Source organism: Bubalus kerabau, chromosome 16 (genome assembly GCF_029407905.1).
Source record: "Bubalus kerabau isolate K-KA32 ecotype Philippines breed swamp buffalo chromosome 16, PCC_UOA_SB_1v2, whole genome shotgun sequence".
Lineage (NCBI taxonomy): Eukaryota > Metazoa > Chordata > Mammalia > Artiodactyla > Bovidae > Bubalus > Bubalus kerabau.
In genome coordinates, this window is record NC_073639.1 from 62,909,572 (window position 1) to 62,928,968 (window position 19,397).

Consider the following 19,397-nt stretch of genomic DNA (forward strand, 5'->3'; position numbering starts at 1 on the left):
ATGGAACCAGGTTCCCACACATTTCATATCAGATTACAGCTCTGTTCTGCATACTTGAGTGAGCTAATTTTATGAGCCAATAGTCCCCCTCATACCCGGGGCAGGGGGAAGGGTATGGCTGGAAATTGGAGTATGAAGTTTGAGGCAGGAAACTGATTGGAATTTAAGTGGTGCTGCTGCTGATGGTGTAGTGTCAGGGGACAGAGCATGGCCCGTGTGAAATAGTGCTTACTGGGCAAGATTTGGCAGGAATCATATCTGCCAGTTACCTTGACATAGTATAATATGAAATAGTGTGCAATCAGCCATGGGTATGTAAACATATGTGAAGTTTAAGGGAACTCTACAGTTTTATAAAATTCATTCATATGAAGAATCCTTGCCTTGTTTTGTCACTGTATATGAAATAAAACGAAAATATTCCTTGTGTTTAAACAAGTACAGTTAAAAACAGGGCGTTAAGGCTCGTTAACAAAAGTATCTCGATCTTCCTGGTGGCTCAGACAGTAAAGTGTCTGCTTGCAGTGTGGGAGACCCAGGTTCGATTCCTGGGTCGGGAAGATCCTCTGGAGAAGGAAATGGCAATCCACTCCAGCACTCTTGCCTGGAAAATCCCATGGACGGAGGAGCCTGATAGGCTACAGTCCATGGGGTCGCAAAGAGTTGGACACGACTGCAGGATGTATCAAAAGTATTTGCAGTCAACAAAAGTATCTGCAGGATGGCAAGCCTGCTTATTCTTCAAATAGCAGATCAATAGCTTGCTTAGAAACCTATTTGAACATATAATAAAAACCAGTGCTAGCTTAATGTTAAATCAAATGAGATATAAAAGCTGAAAACCTAAAAGTTTTAAGTTTCCTGAAATATAAGGAATTGCTTCCCAAAACTGATGTGAATGCTGATTTACCACAGTTGGAGTGCCTTTAACTAATTGGATTTATTTGAGCTCACTGATTTGATTAATAGATTTAAAATGGCAAAAAAAGATACTTAAAAAGATTATTTTAAATATTAAAACTTAATTATTACTAGTTTGGAGAATTGAAAGGTATGTTGAGTCTTACTTGTCCTGTAAATTAGAGTAAGAAAAAAATCATATCAAATTAAGCCTTTATTATGGTAGAAAACCCAGAAATATTGTGTAAGAGTTTTGTTTGATTTGTGTAAAAGTATTGTTCTGAGTATGGTAGGGAAAGGGCAGTTTACTTGAATATGTTTCAACACTACTTTCCTTGCCCTTTGCTAGCTAGTACAGGGCTTGGAATTTGAAGGCTCGCTTATGAGGACTGTTGATGTTAGTATACTGAAAGTGTAAATAAATGCCTTTTGAATAGGTATCCATCTGAATAGTATTGGCTCTGCCTGAAAGTTGTTTTTCATAGGGTACCCAATTTAGAAGAACAGAAGTTCCTTTTTTCTTCTAATTCATTAGCATATATGGAACCAAGCTGAAACATACTACGCTAGAGCAACACCAAATGAGTGATTTGGTGTCATCTATACAATGAAAGAGGATGAATTTTATTTCCAGCGTTTGTCATTAATTAGTAATCACTTTCTCAACATGTGACTCAGATTTTATAGAAACTTATTTAAATTGTTTTAGAAACCATTTTAGTTAGTTGGATTCAGTCAGTCATGTCCGTTGACTGAACTTAATTTACGTTAAGCATAAAGAGTGGAGAAAGCATTCTTTATATAAAACAATTGTAAGTGGAGTTAATGTTTCTTTCTCAATTGAAGAACATTTCTGTCTTGAAGCACCTTTACATTAGTTTAGTTCATGAAATTTCATCTTTTTTCAGAATTGAAAGAAAGTATTATAGCTGTCATCATCGGAAAATTAAATATTTATCTCAAACTGTATATGATGATATTGAAGTACTAGTGATTGTTGTTTTCTTCTTCCTACCCTTGTATTTCTTGGGGGTTCCCCAGTGGCTTAGCAGGTGAAGAATCGGCCTGCAGTGCAAGAGACACAGGTTCTATCCCTGGATTGGGAAGATACCCTGGAGAAAGAAATGGCTACTCACTATATAACCCACTATATATATATACACACACACACACATATACCAAGTTTCAACTGCTAGTTATTTGTAAGATTCATTTAACAATGTTAAGAGAAAAAACTAGGCTCTCAGTGGCGGAGAGTGATTTCTAATACAGTTCACTGCTTTTTACGTTCTTAAAGCAGTGTTACTAATTTGTATTTTTAGAGATTTCTGTACTGGGTATAAGTTTAATCTTGGAGTACTTGTGTATTTTATATGTCGTCTTAACACTGTGGCCCTCAGCCACCTTTGGGCCTCTGGGGGACTGTGCGCTCTGTGCCCGGCCTTGCACGGTGTGCTTTATCATCCTTCTGACTATTATGCTGGGTGCCGGGCAAGTGCTTTCAGTGTTTTGAGGGGCACTTTAGTGCGGTACTTGAGTGCCTACTTTGAGGTCAGACTGCCTGGATTCAAACCCTAGGTTTCCCGCTCACCAGTGGTGTGACCTTAGGTGAGTAAAGTTACTTAATGTCTTTTTTTCCAGTTGATCTGTAAAAGAAAGGTAATTGTTGTTCCTACACCACAGGATTGTTACGAAAATTAAATGAGTTAATACTTATAAAGTGCTTAGAAGTGTGCCTAACATTTATTTACTAGTCAAATGAACATTCATTTAATCCTCATAATAACCTTTACAGAGAGATAGATGATTATCTTGCAGATGTGAAGAGTAAAGCTCAGAGAGATATGTGCTTTGCCTAAGGTCACACAACTAGTGATTGGGGCTCTGAGATTTAAATTCTGGGCTGTCCAGAAATGTGCGTTGGAATTATAAGTACCTGTTTTATAATAGCCCTTGCATTTGGACATGTCCCCTGGCAGTGATTTTATCTAGTTTAGCCTTTAATGCGTCCTATCAAAAGTGACTGATGCTTATGCTATGTAAAACTTGACGTAATTATAGTCAAGTATGCGTGAAAAAATAATCAGGCCTGGTTCTAATGGGTAAAAAGGGCATATGGGGGATTGTATTACCTGTTTCTAAGTCATGAAAAAAGTAACAGTTGTTTAAATTTTATGATACTTAGTACCCATCAACTACTCTCCTACCCACCCACCCTCCCTAAAAAAAGTAAGATACATAATTTAGAATAGAGTCAGCTGTATATGAATTTAACAAGTACTTGTTTGAGTGAAATAAAATTATTGAGAAGATAAACATAATAAATTGAGAAAGGTGTGTATGTTAATATGGAAAAAACTTGAAACTGCTAATCAAAATATAGGCACTGAAGTCAAATGTGAAATGAAACATGCTCATTGAGCATAAATACACCAAAAAACCTTATTTATTTTGGCTGTACTTTAAAATGAAGCTTAAAAAAAAATCCTATTGAACCAATAATAATTTATATGTATTTTGGTAGTTATATTAAAAATTTTTCAAAAAGTACTTGGAAACCAGCATTACTAATAAAAATAATAGCAACAGTCTGATAATGATAAATATATCAAGTATAATATCTAGGAAATACTGAAAATGAACACATTAATTAGACCCTTCTCTGTGCAAATGGTTAATAGATTAAAAAAACAGCCATTTTTTATGAAACAAAGACTCAGTTCCAGTCAGTCTTTACAATAATCTTGAAGGCAAAGTTTGCAAGAGAAGTGTTTTGTTCACCCATCCTATTAAAACACTCTTGCAACCCCATGGACTGCATGCAGCCTGCCAGGGATCTCTCTGACCCAGGAATTGAACCTGCACCTCTTGCATTGCAAGCAGATCTTTACTGCTGAGCCACCAGGGAAGCCCCAAATAAATGCAGATGGAAATAAATGGGAAGTATACATTCATATATATTAATGAAGCAAAAATAAAATGGACAAAACCAAGGCTGGTGACACTTAAGGGTTGCCTCCACACTTATTTACTGCAGCGCTTTAAAAAAAATGTTAATGAATCCAGTCTTTCTAGATCGTGATATTGTACTGCAAAACAAGAACTGTAAAATTCATGTTATCTTTCACCTAGTAATACCATTTCTGGCAAACAGTGTTATGGGAAGATTTTTTTTCCATTGTTGTTTCTAGTTGTATTATTTATGTTTGACCAATAACTGGGACCTCCCCTAATTTTCAATAGCTCAGCAAAAATATTTGTTTGAATATGGATTTATATTTTCACTCACATTGAGATTTCATTTAGTATTGAACATGTGCTTCTAAGTAATCAAGAATACCAAATGTGTATGATGCTTGCATTCATATAAAATAACATTAATAATGATAAAAGTCCTATACAAATCTTGCTGGATACCAGTTTCTTTATCTGTAAATGAAGGTATGAGACAGAATGATACCTGGCCCAGATTCTGTGAGGCCTGTGAATGAAAGATAGCAAGAGGTGATGGATTCCTAAAGTTATTTTTTGTGGCCAGGAAGTTCCCCCTCGCCCCTTCCATCCCTGTTTGATGGTATTTGACTTATACTTGGCTGACTGATGACTAGTGAGTTAAGCACAGGGCCCAGTCTTTTGTTCAGGATTTCTATAAGTCAGTGGATGATAGGTGGATAGAAAAATCAATGAATGATCCTGTTATAGTTTTTATTTCTTTAAATTTTCTCCCAGTTTTATTGAGATATAATTGATATTAACCAGTTTTTATTTTTTGTAAAGCTGGCTAAATAAGAAACACATGCTATTCTTGCAGTATTTTTACCCCCAGTGAGCCTCTTGTTATGTAAAATATATAAATGGAAATAATATCTTAGCACTTACTGGTTAAAGTAGTACTGTGTACTGCTTTTATAAGCATTTTTTCAAAGATTACTTAATTCTGATAATAATCCTATTAGGTAATAATTACCCTTGGTTTATGGATGGAAAAACCTAAGGTGCAGTAAGGTTAAGTAACCCACTCAAAGTTGGACAGCCAGCAAGTTAAAGGGGCTGGGCTTTGAGCCTGCCTTCATACTTCCTGCTCTCCCATATCTCTGCTCTTACCTCAGTGCCTTTGACTTTGGTGGATTCTGTGTTAAGACTGGGTAGCCAGAGCAAGAATTTGGGACATGCAGGGTTTTACCACTGGACCAGGCAGTTCACCTGCAGGTTGGAAATCCGGAGCCCAGGCCAAAAGAAGGAAAAACTTGTCAGGACTTGAGTGAAGGAAGCCAGGGTGGATATCATCTTTCAGGAAAAAAGACAAAGGCTAGGCTTGTTTTAAATGAGGGATGTGTTTGGCCAACAAGTCTTGGTTCCAAGTATCAGCTTTAATAAAGTTGTTCTGGATTCCTTTGGTGTTATTCATTTCTGCCACTAGTTTCTGACTGTTAAGAGGTATCCACTTGATGAGCTGTTGCAATGGGAAGATGTCAGATCTTCAAATAAAGTAGACCCTCCATATCCCTTGGACCTTGAGTTTTTCTCAGTCACTTTTAGAAGCAGCATCTTTGTCATTCGCATGGACCAGGTCATGAGTGCTGCATTCTCTTGAGTACCTTGGCTCTTGTGCCCAGGTTCCCTTGTTACACCCAGAGCTCTTTGGTTGTGAACTTCAAATTGAGGGCCTGTCTTTTTCCTCCCTATTAGATTTTTATATCTTGGAAACGTATGCTTTTTTTTTTTTAAATGTGGGCTACCATGAGTACATTAAAGGTGATGCCCATGCTAGCATGTATATGGTTGTGCATAGCAGTGATAGGTATTATTTCAGGTTAGAATCCTCACTGTCCTAGAGAGGGCACAGACTGAGTGTCCTTAAAATGTAACGTTTAAGAGTTTGAATCCAAAGCACTGACATTCTGAAAAGCATATGTGGAAAGTCAATTCAAGTTTGTATGTAGAACTCGGATTTCTTACTCTGAGAAAAGCTATTGCCAGTCCTAAGGTAATAAACAGAGGCAGTGGGAGTCAGGAAACAAATTTATAGGCCAGTGATTCCTGCTTACCACAAACATTGTCAGTATTTTGCCATCCACCTTTGGGTTTATGCCAAGGTGGAACTCTTTAGTTGACCATTTCGGAAATTCTAAACCATGTGTCAGGAGTGTTTATATTTGACAATGTTAATGTTTGAAAATTGGTCATCAGTAGAATATATTCTTATAGGGCAGGTTATCAATACATTCTTACTTAAACTAGTATTTGTGTCAAAGGCACTTGTTAAGAAAACCAGATCTTGTTAAAATGAGCCTTGCTGTTTTGGGGAGATTCTTCTGGCTTTGTGTTGTTGAGAGAGTTCTTTGCTGTTCCCATTTCTGTTGTCAGTTGTCAGACACATCTGAGGCCCAGAGCACTCCTCAGTGCTGTCCTGGTGTTAAATAAGAAGGCAGTATATGATTTTTGGTGCCATTATCCCTAATTTGATTTTCCCTCAGATTTATAGGTAAAAATGGATTTTGGTTTCAGGATTCATCCCATGAATATTTGTGTTAGAGGGACATCTAAACATGGTCTTGGTGAATAAGACTGATGTTTAAGTCAAATACTTTCAGATACCATCTTTGCATCTCTCACCTCAGATAATCTAAAGTAATTTAAAAGATGAAATTAATTTGAATAAATGATCCCTATGTTGTCATACATTGAGTCTTGCTGAGTTCTGAGAATTTGCTAAAAGCTTTGTGTGCATTTTCTCATTTAATCCCCCATTTTAATCCTGTGATATAAGAACTGTTACCTTCATTTTATAGGTGAGAGCACTGAGGTGTCTGTAGTTATTTTCATAATGAGTGGCACAGATAGTCATGCTGCAAACCCAGAGTTGTTCGGCTCTGAAGTCTGTGCTCTTTACCCCTATGGTTATATTACTCTAATGAAGAGATTGGACACCACTGAGCAACTGAACTGAATGAAGAAGTTAAGAGGGGTGGTAATTCACGAGAAATATTTGTCGTCTGCTTTTTCTCCTTTCTTCTTGTTGAGTTCATCACAGATTGTGTTCATGTGATGTGTAATAAACCCAGTAGAGGAGATAAAACATCTGCTTCTTCATTCAGTAACCATTTGTTGAGATCTCACCTCATCTTCTGCCAGCGTCCTTTCATCCTGTATTCTGATCCGGATCTCCAAACAGAAGACAAATCTGTTAAAGTGCATGAATAAAAATGTTACTTTGTGTCTTTTCTCCCTTTCTATTAAAAATTCCACCTTAGTGGATATTTTGTTGTTGTTCAGTCATGTCTGACTCTTTGTGACCCCATGGACTGCAACATGCCAGTCTTAACTTTGCTTCAGTATTTCCTGGAGTTTTTAGATCTTACACAACACATCAAGTGCTAGTCACTCCCTACACTTCTTTGGCTCTAAAATGCATCTCCTCCCCCTCACCACCATCTTAACATCTCAAATTGTGGTACTTCTTACTTAATAATTGTAATTAGTGCTTTTTATTCCTTAGCGTTAGTAAAATAACAGTACCTACAATTTATCATATCTTACAATCAATGAAATACAGTTAAGTGTGGAAAATTAGAAAGTAAATGAATAGCTCCATATTGGTGATGTCGGCTCATTTATTTATTTAGCTGATAGGAGTATGTAGTCAAAATGGTTTTTTCGAATTTTCCCTCTCCTGCAATTTCCTGCCAGTGTTACCAGGTGCCTGTTGGCAGTATAAGTGCTATCCAAGTGTCTTTTCCCAAGGCGCACTGATGTGGACCGGTTTAGAATTATTGAAGCAGGTAAACTGTGATTGGATGATCAAAATAGGTATCATAGAGAACTATGTTGTTGTAGCACGCATTTCAGTATTGTGTGGATATGTTTTGTAGCACACATTTCAGTATTGTGTTGGCCACATGACACAGCCTTGCAGAATCTTAGTTCCCTGACTAGGGATCAAACCCAGGCCCCCAGCAGTGTAAGTGCTGAGTCCTACCACTGGACCACCAGGGAAGTCCTGACCTTATCATTTCCTCATCACTTTTAGATTTAGAAATGATCTCAGGTTTCATTTCTGTTGACCACGCATTTTTTCTTTGTGCTGCTGTTTTGCTTGTTAAACATCATAGGGTTAGTCATCTTATCAAAACTTCGTGACACTGAGCATGAACCTGCTCAGTTGAAAGAGCAGAATCTGAAGTAGCTGCTTGTGACCACCTGTGCCATCTGTTGGTCGCTGGTATAGTTGATTCCTTTGCACTAGAGATTTTTCTTCTTTTCAATGAAAATTTGAAAGTTGAAAATTCATAAATAAGGGTTTTCTCTATTTTGTTACAGATAAAACTGTTTCATGATTTTGTAATGAGATTCTATAATTAAAAGCAAAGCTCTTGCATTTTTATTACCATAATACTGAAGAGTTCTTGTAATTTTTTCTAAAAGTTTGACAGTATAGTAGTGTGTAAAATAAAGGTCTCACACAGTACTTAAAAATAGCACAATAAAGAGGTTAAAGTAAAGCAGTGGTTTTTAGAAATAAATCTGATATTTTATAACATCTTTTAGGCAAGGTTGAAGAGTCCAGTTTTAGTCTCTGAACCCCATGAAAATAAATCACTCATTCTTGCTATTTCCCCATACGAGATCTGACACAAATTGGTTTTCTTTGCCTGGAAATTATTTCCTTAGATCATAGACCATGTTGAAGAAATATCCTTCTTTATTTTTATGTCTTAGTATTTCCATGGGAAAATATTAATGTTCCCCTCAATAAAGAGTATTGACCTTTTTACTTACGTGTTTCCCAGGGGCATGTGCTTTTTTTACATGGTGGCTGCCCACGGTCGTCTTACTGAGAAGAGATTGGAAATGTATGTGTGTGACTGACTCTGACTTGTGGTTGCCTTTACAAACTACATCTGCCTCTTCCCACCCTTCTCTTCCCTGTGCCATGCACCCGGCTCCTGCAGAATCAGGTGCTCATGTAGCCCCTTCTAGCACATGGACGCGCGCTCCACTTGAGCAGAAAGACTGCAGCCGATGGCCTGTTTTCTTTACTGCAGTCGTCCAGTGCTGCGGGGAGCAGCTGTCATTGTTTTGCACAGTTCTGTTTTTCCTCCAAAACTGCCTGTGGCAATTTGTACTCATTCTTTATTACCCAGGGGTTTTGCAAGCAATAAAATAATGTATCTGACTACTTAATGGCCTAATGTGATTCCCTTTTCAGAGAAGCAGCAAAGTAGAAGACTCCTTTCACTTTTCCTCTTCGCTGACCATGCAGCGTTAGGCCTGTTGGGACAGGTTTTTGATGTGCTGCCAGAATGCAGGAGATTCTACTGTATTGCAATCATGTTTTCTTCAGACTCTTAAAAACTGTTTATAAGTAAAGCTTAGACCTGGTCAGAAATAATATTAAATATTCTACATGTCATCCAGCCTTGCAGGAAATTTATTAATGTGATATCTTATATTTAACGTAATTTTAAAACTCTGTCTTCAGGTCATATTGTTAAAAAAAAAATAAGTATGATGTGATGGTGAGCATGAAAGCGCTTTTCTTTATTCTTGCCATCCATTTATTATACTCAGCATGTATGTGTACATATACATAGATTCCCATCCCAAACCCCCCTTTTTAAAGAGCCTGCTGTATGCCACACATTATGATGGATGTGAGGCCTTTTAACAATGGAAGAACTGATGTGGCCCCTGTCCTCACCCTGTTTATAATTGAACAGCGCCCTGTAAAGTGGAGCTTGACCATGCACTGGTGTGGTGAATCTCAGTGCTGAAGCAGTGTCAGATTGAGGAGCTGTGAGGAGAGGAATCTGCTCTCTTGGCAGCTTAGTGCTGTGGAAGGCTCAGTTGCTTTGTTGTGTGTTTAAGCAGTCTTCCTTGTCTGCCTTCGCCGAAGCAGCCCTCTGTTAGACAAGCTTGAGTACTAGAGAGACCCTGGGAACGCCCTTCTCAGTCTAAGACGTAACTAAGCTGTCGATCCTCTTGCTTTCTCAATCACGCTCTCTTCCCCAGGCACTCATGCTCCAGACATCCGGGGCACCAAATTTCAAAGATTTTAAGAGCAGAGAAGTTTAATCAAATTAACCTCTCTCCATAAGAAGTAAATACTGCTATTTGTATGTTTGTGTTAATAACATAGCAGTACCACAGTTAACAGCACTAAGTGTGTGTATGTGTGTAGTACAGTTTTAAATGGGTATATTCCAGTCAGTTTTTTTTAATGGTAGCAGTTAAAAAAGGCTTTTGCCTGATTAATCTTGGGCTCTACTGATGTTAATTTATCTAAGTCAGAGTCTGTAGCTTAAATAATCCCAAACATTGCATAATTGAAATGACTCTTCCCACCCCACCATTTCTCAGAGCACACTCTGCCTTTTAGTAATACAAAAAAGTGATCTGCAGGGCTCTCTTCAGGACTGTCAGGGGCTCACACATACCTTGTGAGTGCGACTAGTTCTGCAGAGAAGACAGGTGCCCTGAGTTAAGTAATACCAAAGTGCTGCTCCGAGGATCCAGATGAGTGGACCCTCATCTGGAAGAATGGACAGGAAGAATAGTTCGTGTTCAGAGAGAGGATTTTGTTCTGGACTGTCTTATAGAGCCTGTGGAACAATCTTGAGCTTATTTTGAGGAATAAAGTAGATAATAAAGTGGAGGAGCCAGTATTTTGCAAGAAGGCAGGAAAGGCACAAAGTGTGTCCACTTTCTATATGGGACATCGTGTACGCAGGCTTGACTGGCATAGAGGGAGCAGTTCTCTGGTAGGGAGTCTGAAGAGCTCTGGGACTTTGTGTGGTATGCAGGACTGTGAGGCCATCTGAGTGAAAACAGCCTTCAGTGCAGCCTAGGCCACTCTGATCTTTGCTTTTTGAAGTAGATCGGCATGTGCTATAACATTTGGTATGAAAGAAAGGCAGTATTGCTCAGAAAGTGAAAATGGAAGTGAAGTCGCTCAGTCGTGTCCAACTCTTTGCGACCCCGTGGACTGTAGCCCACCAGGCTCCTCCATCCATGGGATTCTCTAGGCAAGAATACTGGAGTGGGTTGCCATTTCCTTCTCCAGGGGATCTTCCCGACCCAGGGATCGAACCCAGGTCTCCCGCATTGCAGGCAGACGCTTTAACCTCTGAGCCACCAGGGAAGCCCCAGTATTGCTCAGAAGAGTTTAAAAAACCAGTGGCACAGAATTGATTTAAGGTATCAGTGTTTGGATGCGGCTTGTGTGATACCTTGTTATTTGGATTCTGGAGTGGATTTTCCTTTCTAGTCAATAACTGTTATATCCAGAGTGTGATCACATCTTGTTTAATGTTTGTATCTCTGTGAGCTGTGCTTTATCATCTCTATTTTAGAACATTGAAAACTGAAATAGAGAGGTTAATTAACTTGAGACAGTTAATAATGGATCACTTTTGAACTCGGTCCTGCCCAATTGTGAGACACTCTGACATTGCCTTTCTTAGTGCTGAACAATTGAGAATTGATTGTATATAGCCTTGCATTTAAATAGACATGTTTAACTACAGTGTATGTTAAAATTAAAAAAAAAAAATGCATCTGGGCCAAAAATGTTGATGTGGACAACTTTAGAAGGTAGAATTTTAATTTAGAACAAAAGTGAAAGTTTTAGAAATAGGTGTCTCATGACTTAAATGGAAAGAAAGAAACCTTTTCCCCAAATTTCTTTAAAATTATAATTTTTTAAATTGAAGATGAAAAAAGTAACTTATATTCTTTTTGTGACAAAAAGGCTTTGAGTTAGTAGTTAGCATGCTTGTAAATGTTAGCTGAGCCTCAGAGATGGAACAGGAAGGAAAGCACACAGTGGAGAATAACAGGAGACACAGATGCTCTTACGCCCCTGTCCTCAGCTTCCACTTCCTCATCTTAAAGATGACACTTTAACTTTCTTCTCGTCTCTGTGCTTCCCTGCTGTTTATCTTCAGTGAATTAATAATTTTGCAAAAGTCAAAGCTCCATAAAACCAGTGTCATTTGTGTTGATGTGTGTATACTTAAGATATGGTTTAATCTAGAATCTTTTCCCCCAGTGCAATCTAATAAATGTATTTTGTAGTTAAATTATCAAAATATTGGTGTATATATGGTTGCTTTTTAATATCTCAGACCTTACAATATTTCTCAGATTTTAAAATACTAAGCATATTTAATACAAAGTGACACTTCTTGGCCACTTAATCCGATCTGAAAAAAAAAAAAATGTACTTGATTGCTATCCTTCTACCTGTTCTCTTTTAAATTTTTCAAAATAAAACAATTTTTAAAAATTTGAGGCTTATTAGAAATTTGCCTATTTGGCACAATTCCAGATACCGTTAATGATACCGCAGATAGATACGTGCTCCAAGTTGAAAGAGGGTGATCCTGGACTGTTTCCTGGGGGAATCTATAGGAAATATCTTGAACTTACTTTACTTTTCTCTCAAAATATATGAATTTCATGTGAGAAATTATATAGTATTTGCAGGGGTTATTTTGCCTCACAGTTGAGAAAAGACAAAGACTTTTCAGATGTTTTGTTTAAGGTGATAATTATGACATTGATGACTTCTGTAACAACTTTTTTATGGTAAAAATAATAGCACATTTCTATTTAACATAAACTTGTAAGTGGAGATGATTATTTCACATGTCTGTATAAGCATAACAGCTTCTTGTTAGAAACAACTGTATATACTTTTACCATATTAAGATCCTTAATTAATGTATTTGTATTTTACATTTGTGGCTGTAAGTCATTCTACTAAAAGGGATGAAAAACTACTGATGTTTTAGAATGTTACTGAGGGGGAATGGAGGAATATAATAATATTTGAGAATACATAAATATTAAATTTGGAAGTCCATAAACTACTGTGTACTTTAAAGTGCTGTCGTCTTACAGTAGGCTACATTGTTTTTAGTTCAGCTTTCCCTATAGGATGGTATACTTTTTCTAGCAACACTGATTAAAAACAGTTATTAGCAACTTCTGAAGGAAAGATTTCTATTTCTTTTGATGACCTTAAAAATATTTGGGGAGTTAAAAATAGCTATATAGATGGCCAACAAGATACCACCTTAACCTGTGGTCTGTTTCTTTTCCATTGTAGACATGAAAAAGTGAAAGGTCTTATTGCCAATTCATGCTGTTGTATAAACTTCTTTTGTACTTTCAATAATCTCAACATTTGTTTTAATTTTGCTACTTATGCAGACATGTGAGCACAATAATTATATAGACCTATCTCCAGGATATATATGAGGGAAATAGTATTTTTGAATTTTAGAAGTTTAACATTGCTTAGGTTGAAAGTAAACAAATGAAGGTGTATTTTCTTTATGTCCTTGTTCACTTCTTAAAATGAGAAATCAGATCAGCTAAGAAGAATGTGGGCCTCAAATCAGAAGCTGATACCTTTTCTTTAGAACTTGTCCAGTAGGAAATAATTGCCACTTCTCAGGGTAAGGGTGCTAGCTGAATTCTTAGTCAGGAAGAAAATATAATGTATGTCTTTTGAGTGGCTATAATTGATTTATTTTAGTAATTTAAAAGGCTTAAAAACTTTTCTGTTATGTATCTTGCCAGAGATAAGAAAAATTAGTGAAGTTCTAGATGAGTCCTTGACTAAATGATAGTTATTTCAGTATGCGTTAAGACACTGGATCAAGAAACATATGCAATAATACATTTTAAAAAATACATTTTAATGAACTGAATCCTATTTATAAATGTGCTAGATATAGATAGCTGAGTGATTTAAAATAAGCCTGTAAAGTTTCCTTTTGTAACCATCAGAGCTTTTTAAAAACAAAACCGAAGTCTCCTTCCTAAATTTAGATACTTTGAATATCAAATTTTTGAAAAGCAGGGCATATTTTGACCTCAGAGTTATCTTTAATAGTTGTGATCATATTTTTCCAGGTGAATGTAAAAGTATTGAAATTTACTTTTGGACTATCTCCATGTGTAAACTGTTTCAGAGATTGTAATAAGGACCATTAGTCTGAGTGTAGGATAGACTAAGCTTATCCAGCGGCAGAAGAGAAGTCACCAATATCTCATAAACAGAATGCTACATCTTCTTTTATTAGGTCACTACCTAGAATTTAAGTGCTGATGACAAGGCTGATGGCAGAGATGGTATGCAACTCTGGATAGCATGTGAATACTGAATACTCATTTAAGACAGCTAATGAGCTCTGCTGCACAAAATAAAGGCAGAGAGCACTTTGGAGTTTGGGTGCTGGAGATTTGGCTTCTCGGGTTTACTGCTACTGTCTTTGTCATCCTTGACATCACAGACACCACACTTGTGTGTAAAATGTTCCTCTGTCTGCCATTTCAGGAGGATTATTAAATGTAATCTCTTTGGGACTCTTGACTGCCTCGTAGGCTTTATTTTATAGGCTGTGTGTCTGAGCAACTTGGAATAATCTACTGCCATTAATCCTTCAGGTGTTAGCCAGCTTCATTTTCTGTTAAATCACTCTTATTACTTTTCTCCAGAGATTCTCCCGATGGTCACTTCTGCTTCTAGGTTAACTTTGTTTTACAGTTATATATTTAATTGTAGGAAACAGTAAAAAAACAAACAAACAAAAAAAAGACTTTTTATTGCTTTACCAGAACCGTTTGCTCTTTTACTATTTGTGTTAGTTGTGGAGGAAATACAGTAACCAAATACATGTAAGTAACTGCAGCATACTCCTGATTTTAGTAAATCGGCCAAGTTAGAAAGACAAATTAAAGAGGTCTGTTAATTTTTAAGGATAGAAATAAAGATCAGAAACCCAAGCAAGATTTATCTTTTATCTCTAGTAATTCATTTCTCTAGGATCATTAGGTGCAATTTGAATTAGTACCCAAGATATTAATTTTATCTTTTAATTATGCAATCATTTATGATGAGATAGAATGTAATTTCTTAAAGAATCTTAGAGAATCTCATAATGATTCTCCTCTTTATGTCATTGCTATGTGGGGAATTCATAGAAAACAAATGTAGTTATTAGACTTTGAGTTTATCATCACCAGCAGTAGGTGGAACTGATCCTTACACTTAACGGTGTGTTAACTGAGGACCTACAGATGTTCACCTTTAATATTAATAGATACTGTCGAGCAGTTTCCCAAAAGTGACTTTGCCAATATAGAGTCCCATCTGTAGGGTATGAAATTTTCTGTTTTTCTGCATCTGTCAGCACTTGGAATTGTCTGTTTTAACCATTTTGGTGTCTGTGAACTTTTTACTGATAGTTGTGTTATTTTAAAAGAATTTCAACTTGACAATATATATTGACATGTCTAGCTATTAAGATATGTATGAAAGCTACTTTTTGTCATGCCATTTTAGTTAAGGTTGTAAAGTTCAATGCTTTTGAGAGTACAGTGCTTTGGTGAAGTCAGATTTGAATTTGAAAGATGGCCCTACTCTTGACAAATGATGTGACCATGGGCAAGTTACCCTAACTCTGTATCTCTGTTTTCTTATCACTTCAAAATAGCGATAATAACATAATGCCTGTCTCAGAGTTAACTGTGAGATTTTAAGGAGATAATAAAGCCCTTAGAGCAGTGCTTGCCAAAGTGAGCACTCAGTAAACATTAGCTATTTATTAGTATTTCCTTTCCTGCAGTGACTTCCTTCGTAAGCTTTCAGTCTCACATTATCTCACTGAAAATTCTTTGGGCTCAGCCTTAGTCCTAAGTCCTCCACATCACCTCTGGATTCCCACAGGTAGAAGAATTGTTTTTGGTGTTTTAGAGAAACCTATACTTGTCCTCTGGTATTTATCTGTACCATCTATTATACTTAATTTTCTCCTAGAGTATAATTTGCTTAAGGATAGAGATTGTTTTACTCATATTTTTAACTCCCTAGTTGTGTTCCTTTCTAAGAATTTACAAGTCACCCAATAAAAAATGACTTTTACTCTTTAAGAAACTCTAGTACTGTAGTTTTGTTTTACATACTGCATGACACATGGAGAACTTTTCTGTAAACCTTTCTTGAAGATAGATATTTGCCTAATAAGTGGAATAATGGATTGTAGAAAATTCCTTAGGTTTTTCTGTTGCTTTTGTAAGATACTAAAGATGAGGTTTTACCTAACATTATTCATTACATTGCCCATTGCTTTGTTGAAATATGTTTGAGTTTCTCATTTAATTAAAAGACATTAAACTCTCAATTATTCATATATCAGTTATTCTTGAAAATTCTTTCTTGTTAATTTTTCCTACTTGTTTTGCTTCTCCTCTGCACTCCAAACCATTTCCCTCTGCTCTCTCTTCCCAGTCTCTAAATATGTCTTAGAGATGGAATGTATAGCCAGGTTTTAATATTAGATAAAGCAAAATAAGATTGGAGTAATTTGTCAAAATCGTATAATGCAAACCAGAGTCCAGCACATGACTAGTAATTTTTGTTATTAACTGGGTAGCTTAAAGAGTGAATGATGCTTTCCAGCTTTTTTCCCTACAAAGATCACAGTTGATTTAATACTATTTTAGAATGACACCAAAGCATTTTTCTCAATGGATAATGAAGAATTAATTTTTTCATCAAAACTCAGTAAAATCTTGGAGTAGTTTTCCCATTTATTAAATACTTTAAGGCTCTGTCTCTTGCAGAACCAAACAGATGGCTTTATGCATCCAAAATCGAGGTTTTGTCCTAGTAAGACCCACTACCAGTAATATTGGACCTAACAACACTCCTTACTCTCAACCTTTGTATTTCTAAACTCTTTCATCATCCTTTCAGCCTGACCTTTTTGTTTCTCTGTCCTGTGTATCAGGTCTTCTCTTTGAGCTCACAAAAGACAAGTCACTCAAGGCTTTGAATTCTAATCCTTGCCCCCTAATGACTCCTTCACACTATGAAAGACATTTACCCCAAGAAACAGTCATTCTGCTTCTCAGCCATATGAAGTGTGCTTTTGAAAGTTAGTTAAGCACATGATATACTTTAGACTTCAATAACAGAAAACCAGTTGACTGCTGCTGTTAAATTGAGCGGCAGGCTGTCATTTGATTGTGGTTTTTTGGCAAGTGATTTCTCAACATACACCTCTTTAGATGCTAGAAATATGGCTGTGGTTCACCTTGTTTCTTGCCTTCATGTCAATTATCATGGCTCCTTAGGGATTATCTCTTTTGATAAAAGGTGTTGCCATTTATCATTACTCTTTGCATGTGACCATATAGCCAGCTTTTACTCCTTAATGACAGAGTTAATATCTAGATTAATTAGAATTAATTTTTCAATTATGATTTTAGAATCATAGAGATCATACGGATGATTTATTCCCCTTACTGGGAGAGTAAAACTGTATTTCTGGATTAAAAAAAATATTTAAATGCAATACTAATTGGATTCTACTATTTTATCTTAGCAAAATATGTCTTCTGTTTCTTGGTATTATATAATATTTTTTCATAATTTTTATTCTGTGGGAATTGCTTATGATGTTGAAGAATCACAAATAACCTATCTTTTGGGATTGGACTTTAAAACAATGCTGATTTAGGTACTTTTATGTGTGTTTTTCATGCATACAGTTTTGTGCAGAATGTTTTTAAAGTATACTGTTAAGTATTTTAAAGGCTAGTATTTTATTAAGTTTTAAGAATGAATATTTCTTGAACTATAAGTTTAGAACAAGTGAATTTGGATATATATAAATGGAGCTTGCATAACTATTTAATGGAAAAAAAAAAAGAATTGCCATCTTCTAACTATGATGTGCTTTTAATTCAGAGAGAGAAGTCTTTAAATTTACTGCTTTTGTATTAACCAGGCTTGGCTTCTTGCCACCGGTGTATTAGAATGTCTCAGTGATGTTGGTTCTTGATTTCCCATTCAGTAGATAAATTTAGTTGATAGAGAGTTCTTGTCTTGATGTGCCTATTCTGTGTTTACACAGAGAAGTTTTATAGCATGTGCAGACTTGTCTGATAAACTTTTAATGAAATTGTTACACTATTTTCAGATTTTGTGCATCTTCACAATTATTTTCTAAGTGCATATATTGTCCTGGCATGCTGGGATACCAGCATTAGGAAAACAGTGCTGTCTCTTGTATCATAAAGGAGTTACTGAACTCCCAGAGTCAAAATTTTAACTTTCAAGGAATTAGACCTAGAAGAATCTCGTTGTGAATTATCCTTTGGGGCTTTGACAGCATTTTGTTTCAAAGGCCAATATAATGAAAAATCTTCATGTTATTTGGATGTTCTGTTGAGGTTTACCATAATATTTGATCTTTCAAGGAACTTTTAATTATTCTTAACTACGTTCCAAGAAATGAATCTTATATTGCGGTCAGCATGTATGTGTTTGTGTCTCTCCCTTTCTTAAAACAAGTCTGGAATTCTATTACACTTTCTATTCTGTTATATTTAGTTAAAAAGATTTTGATTGAAATCCACTAAATTGGTTTCAATTTAGACAAGAGGATGAGATGGTTGGATGGTATCACTTGACTCAATGGACATGAGTTTGAGCAAACTCAGGGAGATAGTGAAGGACAGGGAAGCCTGGCATGCTGCAGTTCATGGGGTCACAAAGAGTAGGATATGACTTAGCCATTGAACAACATGAAGAAATTGGTTTCATGACCCTTACTGTTTGAAAAATCCTGTGCTAGAATTTTATTCTCCAGGGATTTCCTTTTTTTATTTCCTTTTTCTGCTCTCCCCTTTCTTCCTTTCACTTTCCCTTTCTTTCTCTCTTGAAATTCCTTGTTCATTTTCTTCTTTTTAGTGTAAATCTCAAATATGTTCCCTAATTCTCTTTGTAATCAGAATATCCAGAATATATTTAATTGTTCCCGGAGGATGTGGGGCCATCATCATGAACCTCAGTTGTCACATCTGAAATGCTGTCATCAGGCCCTTCATTATTCTCTCAGAACCATTTCTCCCCATATGGAAGGGCCCTGGATGCGTGCACTTTCAGTAAGGTTCTGTCTCCCAGGTCTTTTCTTAATGTGTATTTTAGTTTGTTCCATATAGTGGTAAATGAGGCTGAGTTTTTAATTAACCAGCTTTCCTTTACCATTTGCATATTTTGGGCAAAATGTCCATGCATGTTGTATTTTTAGATTCAACGACTGAAGTGACTTAGTAGACCTGCCTAGTTTAAATATTTCTAAATCTTTAATCAAAAAAAGCCCCACATAAATCTGCAAATGATTCATGTATCTCTCTTTCTTTGGCTACACCAACATTTTAAATGCTTTCTCTAGAAAAGGGCTGGTTATAAAAGGTAGGAGATTCAGTTATATTATTAGAAATTATGTAGTCTATTCAAGAAGATTTATGCTTTGTTGATGTTAGGTTCTTTTACTAATTTAAATTGTATAAACTTTTTAAAATTCAAGTCATTTTAATTTTGAGCTTTTGGTCATGGGAAATATGTTCATCTGTGATGGTTTATGAGCAGTTATCTCTACTTACACTTTAATAGAATGACTTCAAAGCTGAGTTTC

General features: G+C 36.2%; 1 protein-coding gene and 1 non-coding gene across 6 annotated transcripts in view; one reads left to right on the plus strand and one right to left on the minus strand.

The window, feature by feature from the left end:
* Positions 1–19,397, plus strand: part of MED13L (mediator complex subunit 13L) — a 280,536-nt gene that overhangs the window by 174,452 nt on the left and 86,687 nt on the right. The gene's annotated exons all lie outside the window — the stretch shown is intronic.
* Positions 7,825–7,896, minus strand: TRNAV-UAC (transfer RNA valine (anticodon UAC)). Its single transcript has one exon. It is a non-coding gene; the product is annotated as a tRNA-Val (tRNA).